The 10,182-nt window shown below is 51.0% G+C and overlaps 1 pseudogene; it reads left to right on the top strand.

Annotated features, from left to right (window-relative positions):
• Positions 1-4,296: 4,296 nt before the first annotated feature.
• Positions 4,297-5,984, top strand: LOC134612761 (basic proline-rich protein-like; annotated as a pseudogene).
• The last annotated feature ends 4,198 nt before the right edge of the window (positions 5,985-10,182 follow it).

Below are 10,182 nucleotides of genomic sequence, written 5' to 3'. Positions count from 1 at the left end.
TCTCCAGGAGTTGTTATTGAAGAACCAGTTCTGTGCGGTCCATCTGACAGAGCACAGGAAGAAGGGATGGGCACAACTGAAGGTCCAGGTGAAGCAGTTCCAAACACGGTTTTGGGGCGCCCAAGACGAAATATTAAACCTCCCAGTTATCTCAAAGACTTTGAGGTCTAGGGGGGAGGAGTGTTATGTATTGAGGTTTATGCAGTCCACCTTCCAGTAGATGGCAGCATAGTGAAGTTATACACTTGTTCTATTGTGTTTAGTCTCTTTGGTGTTATGTCATTATGTGTGTGTACTGAAGTAAAGAGAAGTTTATTTTACTACAATGTCTGAGAGCCATTTGTGAATATATAACATGCTAATACACAAAAAACCCCCAATGCAAAAATGCATAATTGGATGCATGCATGTTTCATTTGGGGTATATAAACAGTGGATTTAAAAAACAACATGTATTTGGGCAGTCGAGTGTCCCTTTAACAAACATCATATGCCATTAGGATATGCTTAAATCTCTGCCATTTAGGAGTTAAATTATTTTATTCCTACAGCCCTAGCAATACTTCTCCTTGCTCCTTGAAAAGGTATATCAATTTCAATCTTGTCATATGTTTAGTTGTCATTATGAGTGTTAACGTTAGGTATTAGAGAGGGTGAATTCTAGCTCTGCAGTGCTGTATGGGGTAGGTTTACCATGTATAATGGAAATTTACAGGTTGACCATTTCACCCAAGGGAAATGTCAGTATTTTACTCTTTTATAAATGAAATAATATATATATAAATTGTCCAATGCTTGCACTCTAGTAATAAATAAATTTAAGCCCGGTGCTTGTTGGCAATATAAATAGAAATGTTGTTTGAATATAGCACTCCAAGGACTATGTACTGTATTGATTTGTTTGTTATATATATGTTGGTTTTTGTAACGCACCTCATCCTCACGAAAGTTCTGATTTGGAACTGAAACGTTGATCCTTTGTGGCAGTTGCTGAATAAAAGCTAAGTAATTTTTTCACAATACTTATGAAGTCCTTGGAGTACTATATTCAAACAACATTTCTATATATATATATATTCCATGTTTATTATCTTGTGGGGTGGTGTCCATAGTGCCAGAATAGATAAGTCACCACTGTTCAAAAGACTAACCCAACCTTCTCACTTACCTCAGATCAAACATCATTGCCTTATCAGCAATGCATATATACTCATCAAGTTGCTGTTGCACCTGCACAGTCATCATTCATAGTTCCCAAGGCAATTAATAAGTGTTGGATGTGCAGGCTTTATTCATATATTGATAGAATGCCACACATTCCGGTCATTTTGAGAAGTAGTTCTGTTTATAATTGAAAGGATACTATAGATGCCCAGTCCACTTAACCTCAATGAAGTGGTCTGAGTGCTATGTTCACGTAGTTCTAACTCTGCAACTGAAACATTCTGAAGGAACGCACTGTTTTAATGGTAGGGTTCACCTACGTCTTGAGGCTGTTATGACAGCTACTAGAGGTGCTTCTGCTACAATAGCTGAGTTAAACTTGGCTATTTCAATGAGTTGGTCTCATTTGGTTGGTGCAACATAGCATTTTGCTGTGCATGCGCACTAGCCTCCCAATGATTTCCTATGGGGAAACATTGGATTGGCTAAGATCATCAACAAAGAGAGCCTTTGTGGAGACCGATGTGGAGAGGACTGAAAGGTCAGTAAAACTCATTGTGACAGATCACCTGGCAGCCTGACTGGGCACCTCCGCCAACAGATGCTTCCTAGCTGTCGCTGAGGACCATAAGCACCGCACCGGACACCACAAGAACCGCAGACTCCACAAACGCCGTTGCTTAGGTGGAATCACACCGTCTTCCTCCCACCTTGGACCAACCTCTGATATCCAGGACCGTGTGAGAGAGACCTCTCCTACTTCAGAGAGCATAACAGGAACAGCTCTTACAAGAGCTAGTGATTAGAACCCATGGAAGTATAAAGAGTATAGCAATCCCCAGTGTGAATATAGCAGTTCCCCTCCAATCACAAGACCAAGCTACATGTGGAGGATTAATCAGGAACTCAATTTTAATGGAGGCACACTGGCCTTTTATGCAAGTTTCCCAACAAGGGTGACACCCAGGCGGACCTTGTTGGGCACAGGGACACAAAGGGAATAAACCAATAGAACAGTAGTTAACTGTACGACACTCCCATAACACACATACAATCCCTCCCCTCCCCTCTGCCTGTGAGATAATTGAGTTAAGCACTATACTAAACTCAATTATCTCCAAACACAAAAAAACACACATTTCTAAAAAGTCCCATAAGTACCCCACAATAAATGTTACATCCCCTGATAGCCCTGATCTGGATGAACAACATATCCAAAAATAACCCAGATCAGATCAGGGGTTCAGAAATGTTATGGATATTATAGTTTTGCCCAGGCGCAGGCATGGTCCCATGCCCAAAACAGTTCCATAGAATCGCGGCTAAGTGCCACTGGAGAACTAACCGGGAACCACAAGGTTTTCAATGCGATAATAGTTCCAGGGCATTCGCGGCTAAGTCCCCTGAAGTCTATTCATGGGTTTTGGTCCATGTGAACAAGATGGCCGCCACCACGTGGTTGAATGGCACTTCAAATGGCTTCGGGAGTTTGGGAGTTCAAAGTGTCGCTTTGAAAGTTTGAATAATTATTGTCCAAAGTCATAATAAGTACAAATAGTTTTTTTGTTTAACCATAATACATTAAAGGGGCCATAGTCACAGGGTTAAAGGCTGGCAAGTAGTCCCCTCCAAACCTCAGTGGCGAAGTGGCTTTCGCCACACTCATCATTCAAACCCTCACGTGGCGGGGTGGACACAATAATTGTTTGTATTCCTAACACTATAGTGTTTTTCCTTTAGCAAACTTTTATCTCTCCTTTCTCTTGTTATAAGAAATCACTGTGTACTAGAGATGTCCCGAACAGTTTGCCGGGAACTGTTCGCCGGCGAACATAGCTTGTTCGCGGTCGCCGCGGCAGGCGAACATATGCGATGTTCGGTCCGCCCCCTATTCGTCATGGAGGTGGGAGGGTCTGGGAGGGAGGGTCTGCTGCTGATTGGCTGGAATGTGTCTGCTGACTGTGAGGTACAGGGTCAAAGTTTATTCAATGATGACGAATAGGGGGCGGACCGAACATCGCAAATGAATGCCCGCCGCGTCGACCGCGAACAAGCTATGTCCTGTTCGGGACATCTCTACTGTGTAATCTTAATTCTGCTATATCCATTATCCCCACAGTCTAGATTACAGGCATAGGCAACCTTCGGCACTGCAGATGTTTTGGACTACACCTCCCATGATGCTTTGCCAGCATTTTGTGTGTAAGAGCATTATGGGGGATGTAGTCCACAACATCTGGAGTGCCGAAGGTTGCCTATCCCTGGTCTAGAAGCTGGTAAAATTCCATCTCATGCAATTATTGAATGTTCATGTCGAATGACATTGGAAGAAGTGAATAAATTGGTTCCATCCTCTAGAGAACATTATATTATGATATTATGGCTTGAACATGTCTTCCGAACTTACATCATAGTTATATAACAGTGATTCCTTATTTGCAGGTTTCTCTGCCTTAATACAGGCACTGCAATTCACTGTGACTGGCTTTGTACTTTGTACTTCCTGCAAATTATCAAATGTTCTGTGATTCATACCACCCCTTGCCCTACATCTCCTTACTGTGCATTTCCTTGTCTTTTTTTGTTGTTGTAAACTTTGATGCACTTTACTTGAAACTGCACTTTACTTGAAATACAGAGGCGGCTCTCTAATTAGGCGGTTTAGGCGGCCGCCTAAGGCCTCGCGCTGGCTGGGGCCTCGCGGCCGCCTAAACCGCCTGTTGGCAGAGTGTGTCAGGTCCTCGGTCACTGACCGAGGACCTGACACCAGGAGGGGGCCCGGCGGCTTGCCCGGTAAGCCGCCGGGTGCGAGGCCCCTCCTTGCTGCCAGGCCGGCCACCGCAGACACTGGTCTGCAGCTCCGCAGTGTGCAGAGCTGCAGACCATGTGACTCGCGAGAATTGGCCAATCAGAGCGTTGCCGCGGGTTACCACGGCAACGCTCTGAATCTCGCGAGATTACACGGTCTGCAGCTCTGTGGAGCTGCAGACCGGGAGCAGGGGCCACCGGACCACCAGGGAGCCCACTGGACCACCAGGGAAAGGTAGGCTCTCCCTCCCCATCACCCCCCACCACACTCAGCCTCACCCCCGACCACCATCACCCCCCCACCACCCTTTGCCTCACCCACCACCATCACCCCCACCACCCTTAGCTTCACCCCCCACCACCATCACCCCCAACACCCTCAGCCTCACCCCCACCACCATCACCCCCACCACCCTCAGCTTCACCCCCCACCACCACCATCACCATCACCCCCCAACACCCTCAGCTTCAACCCCCACCACCATCACCACCACCACCCTCAGCTTCACCCCCCACCACCCTCAGCTTCACCCCCCACCACCACCATCACCATCACCCCCAACACCCTTAGCTTCACCCCCCACCACCATCACCCCCACCACCCTTAGCTTCACCCCCCACCACCATCACCCCCAACACCCTCAGCCTCACCCCCACCACCATCACCCCCACCACCCTCAGCTTCACCCCCCACCACCCTCAGCTTCACCCCCCACCACCACCATCACCATCACCCCCAACACCCTCAGCTTCAACCCCCACAACCATCACCACCACCACCCTCAGCTTCATCCCCCACCACCCTCAGCTTCACCCCCCACCACCACCATCACCATCACCCCCCAACACCCTTAGCTTCACCCCCCACCACCATCACCCCCAACACCCTCAGCCTCACCCCCACCACCATCACCCCCACCACCCTCAGCTTCACCCCCCACCACCACCATCACCATCACCCCCCAACACCCTCAGCTTCAACCCCCACCACCATCACCACCACCACCCTCAGCCTCACCCCCACCACCCCACCCTCAGCCTCATCACCACCATCACCCCCACCACCCTCAGCCTCACCCCCACCACCATCACCCCCACCACCATCACCCCCACCACCATCACCCCCACCACCCTCAGCTTCACCCCCCACCACCATCAACCCCACCACCCTCAGCCTCACCCCCCACCCCCACCCTCACCATCACCCCCCACCACCCTCAGCCTCACCCCCCACCACCACCATCACCCCGCACCACCCTCCGCTTTACCCCCCACCACCATCACCCCCACCACCCTCAGCCTCACCCCACCACCATCACCCCACCCTCAGCCTCACCCCCACCACCATCTCCTCAGCCTCACCCCCCACCACCCTCAGCCTCACCACCCACCACCATCACCCCCACCACCCTCACCATCACCCCTCCCCACCATCACCCCCACCACCCTCAGCCTCACCCCCACCACCCTCAGCTACACCCACCACCACCATCAGCTTCACCCCCCACCACCGTCACCATCACCCCCCACCAACCTCAGCCTCATTCCCCACCACCATCACCCACCATCACCACCCTCAGCCTCACCCCCCACCACCCTCAGCTTAACCCCCACCACCATCACCCCACCACCCTCAGCCTCACCCCACCCTCAGCCTCACCCCCACCACCATCTCCCCACCCTCAGCCTCACCCCCACCACCCTCAGCCTCACCACCCACCACCATCACCCCCACCACCCTCACCATCACCCCTCCCCACCATCAACCCCACCACCCTCAGCCTCACCCCCACCACCCTCAGCTACACCCACCACCACCATCAGCTTCACCCCCCCACCACCGTCACCATCACCCCCACCAACCTCAGCCTCATTCCCCACCACCATCACCCACCATCACCACCCTCAGCCTCACCCCCCACCACCCTCAGCTTAACCCCCACCACCATCACCCCCCACCACCATCAACCCCTCACCACCCTCACCATCACCCCTCACCACCATCACCCCCACCACCCTCAGCCTCACCCCACCACCCTCAGCTACACCCACCACCATCACCATCACTCCCCACCACCATCACCCCCCACCACCATCACCCCCCACCACCCTCAGCTTCACCCCCCACCACCCTCAGCTTCACCCCTGCCCACCCTCAGCTTCACCCCTGCCCACCCTCAGCTTCACCCCTGCCCACCCTCAGCTTCACCCCTGCCCACCCTCCGCCTCACACCCACCACCCTCACCATTACCCCTTCAGCCTCACCATCCCCCATAACCCCCCACCACCCTCAGCCTCACCCCACCCTCAGCTTCACCACCCCTCAGCATCACTCCCCCCACCACCTTCAGCATCACCCCCCTCACCCCCCTCAGCATCACCCCCCACCACCCTCAGCATCACCCCTCACCACCCTCAGCATCACCACCCTCAGCATAACCCTCCGTCACCACCCTCAGCTTGCCCCCACTCACCATCACCCCTTCTCACTCTCACATCACCCCCTTCTCACTCTCACATCACCCCCTTCTCACTCTCACATCACCCCCTTCTCACTCTCACATTACCCCCTTCTCACTCTCACATTACCCCCTCTCACTCTCACATTAGCCCCCCCACTCTCACATTAGCCCCCCCCCACTCACATTACCCCCCCCCACTCTCACATTACCTCACTCTCACATTACCCCCCTCTCACTCTCACATTACCCCCCTCTCACTCTCACATTACCCCCCTCTCACTCTCACATTACATTACCCCCCTCTCACTCTCACATTACCCCCCTCTCACTCTCACATTACCCCCTCTCACTCTCACATTACCCCTCTCACTCTCACATTACCCCCCTCTCACTCTCACATTACCCCCCTCTCACTCTCACATTACCCCCCTCTCACTCTCACATTACCCCCTCTCACTCTCACATTACCCCCTCTCACTCTCACATTACCCCCTCTCACTCTCACATTACCCCCTCTCACTCTCACATTACCCCCTCTCACTCTCACATTAACCCCCCTCTCACTCTTACATTACCCCCCTCTCACATTACCCCCTCTCACTCTCACATTAACCCCCTCTCACTCTCACATTAACCCCCCTCACTCCCACATTAACCCCCTCACTCTCACATTACCCCCTCACTCTCACATTAACCCCCTCACTCTCACATTACCCCCTCTCACTCTCACATTACTATCACCCCCTGCTCCCTCTCACATTACCATCAACCCCCCGCTCCCTTTCACCATCACCGTCCGCTCCCTTTCACCATCACCGTCCACTCCCTCTCACCATCACACCCCCCGCTCCCTCTCACCATCAGCTACCCCATACACATAGGGTCTCAGACAAAAACACAAACATGCTCACAGAGACATACATTCGCACACACAAGGATACTCTCTGTCAGACACACTCTCAGGCACATACACAGGTAGACAGTGCGTCAATGTGTATATGTGACACTTTTTTGTTAGTGGGGCCTCATGTTTGCGTTTCGCCTAAGGCCTCATAAAGTCTAGAGCCGCCTCTGTTGAAATATAATCAAAACAGTTGAAACAAAAGTAAAGAAAGGAAAGGTTGGGAAAGAAAATAAAAATGTTTAAAAGCTAGTTGAATTGCCGTACTTTTTTAGGTGGGGTATAGTGATGCACTGAACTGTTCGCTGGTGAATAGTTCCTGGCGAACATAGCGTGTTCGCGTTCACCACAGCGGGCGAACACATGCGCAGTTCGATCCGCCCCCTATTCGGCATCATTGACTAAACTTTGACCCTGTTCCTCACAGTCAGCAGACACATTCCAGCCAATCAGCAGCAGACCCTCCCTTCCAGAGCCTCCCACCTCCTGTACAGCATCCATTTTAGATTCATTCTGAAGCTGCATTCTTAGATAGAGGAGGGAAAGTGTAGCTGCTGCTCATTTGATAGGGAAATGTATAGCTAGGCTAGTGTATTCAGTGTCCGCTACAGTCCTGAAGGACTCATCTGATCTCTGCTGTAAGGACAGCACCCCAAAAAGCCAATTTTAGGGCTAGAACATCAGTCTGCTTTTTTTTTTTTGTGTGTAGTCGAATTGCAGTTGCCTGACTGCCTGACAGCTTCTGTGTCAGGCTCACAGTGGATACTGTGCCCACTTGCTCAGTGCCACCACTCATATCTGGTGTCACAATAGTTTGCATTTAAAAACCAAAACATTTTTTTTCACTGTAATAGATTAATTAGCAGTTAGTTGTCTGCAAGCGTCTGTGTGTCAGGCCAACAGCGTGTACTCTGCCAGTGTGCACAGTGCCACTCATATCTGGTGGCACAATAGCGTGCATTTAAAAACCCACAAACTTTTTTTTCACTGTAATAGATTGAATAGCAGTTAGTTGTCTGCAAGCGTCTGTGTGTCAGGCTCACAGTGGATACTGTGCCCACTTGCCCAGTGCCACCACTCATATCTGGTGTCACAATAGCGTGCATTTAAAAACAAAAAACTTTTTTCACTGTTATAGATTGAATAGCAGTTAGTTGTCTGCAAGCGTCTGTGTGTCAGGCCAACAGCGTGTACTCTGCCACCCTCTGCCAGTGCACATTGCCACTCATATCTGGTCTCACAATAGCGTGAATTTAAAACTAAAAAACTTTTTTCACTGTTATAGATTGAATAGCAGTTACTTGTCTTCAAGCGGGTGTGTCAGGCCTACAGCGTGTACTCTGCCAACCTCTGCCAGTGCACATTGCCACTAATATCTGGTGTCACAATAGCGTGCATTTAAAACCAAAAAACGTTTTTCACTGTTATAGATTGAAAAGCAGTTAGTTGTCTTCAAGCGGGTCGTTCAGGCCTACAGCATGTACTCTGCCAACCTCTGCCACTGCACAGTGCCACTCATATCTGGTCTCACAGTAGCTTGCACGCATAGTACCACTAATCCAAAAAAAAATGACAGGCAGAGGCAGGCCACCCCGCAGGCGCCATCGTGGTCGTGGTGCTGGGATTCCCTTTTGCCCAAGAATAATGCCCAGTTTTCAGAGGCCACGTACCCTTAACTGAGGACATAGTTGACTGGCTAACACAGGACACCCAATCTTCTACAGCTTCCGCTCGGAACCTTGACGCACCATCCTCCTCCAGCTTAGCTTCAGGCACCTCTCAAGATACCACTCACCAGCCTGCCGCCACCACCAACACTAGCACCACAGCCGCTTCACTTGGTATGTCAGAGGAGTTATTTACACATCCGTTTGAAGAAATGAGTGATGCGCAACCATTATTGCCAGAGGATGTAGATAACAGGGATATGTCTCAGGCAGGCAGCATTACACACATGGACGTACGGTGTGATGATGATGATGTTGTACCCGCTGCTGCTTCCTTTGCTGAGTTGTCCGATACAAGTGAAGCGGTTGATGATGACGATGCGTCCATGGATGTCACGTGGGTGCCCGCTAGAAGAGAAGAAGAACAGGGCGAAAGTTCAGATGGGGAGACAGAGAGGAGGAGACGAGTTGGAAGCAGGGGGAGGTCGTCACAAGGAGCTAGTGGCACAGTCAGACAGCATGCATCGGCACCCGGGGTCAGCCCGACAGCACGCCAATCAACGCATGCTGTGTCCACCACCAGAATGCCGTCATTGCAGAGCTCAGCAGTGTGGCATTTTTTTTGTGTGTCTGCCTCTGACAACAGCGATGCCATTTGCAACCTGTGCCAAAAGAAACTGAGTCGTGGGAAGTCCAACACCCACCTAGGTACAACTGCTTTGCATAGGGACCAAGCAGCACACAAACTCAAAGCCGCCATCCTCCTCCTGGTCCAGCATCTTCAGCCACGTCAAGCACTGCTGTCCTCCTTGCCCCCTCTCAACCATCCGCCACTCCATCTCTGGCCTTGAGCAGTTCCCGCTCATCTGCCCACAGTCAGGTGTCTGTCAAGGACATGTTTGAGCGCCAATGTCAGAAAGTCACCCCCTTGCCCAGCGTCTGACAGCTGGCTTGTCTGAACTATTAGCCCGCCAGCTTTTACCATACAAGCTGCTGGAGTCTGAGGCGTTCAAAAAATTTGTGGCTATTGGGATACCACAGTGGAAGGTACCCGGACGAAATTTCTTTGCACAAAAGGCAATCCCCAACCTGTACTCGATTGTGCAAAAGGAAGTAATGGCATGTCTGGCACACAGTGTTGGGGCAAGGGTCCATCTGACCACTGATACCTGGTCTGAA

This window comes from Pelobates fuscus, chromosome 5 (assembly GCF_036172605.1).
Source record: "Pelobates fuscus isolate aPelFus1 chromosome 5, aPelFus1.pri, whole genome shotgun sequence".
In the NCBI taxonomy this organism is placed as follows: Eukaryota; Metazoa; Chordata; class Amphibia; order Anura; family Pelobatidae; genus Pelobates; species Pelobates fuscus.
This window is presented reverse-complemented; position numbering and strand designations above follow the sequence as displayed.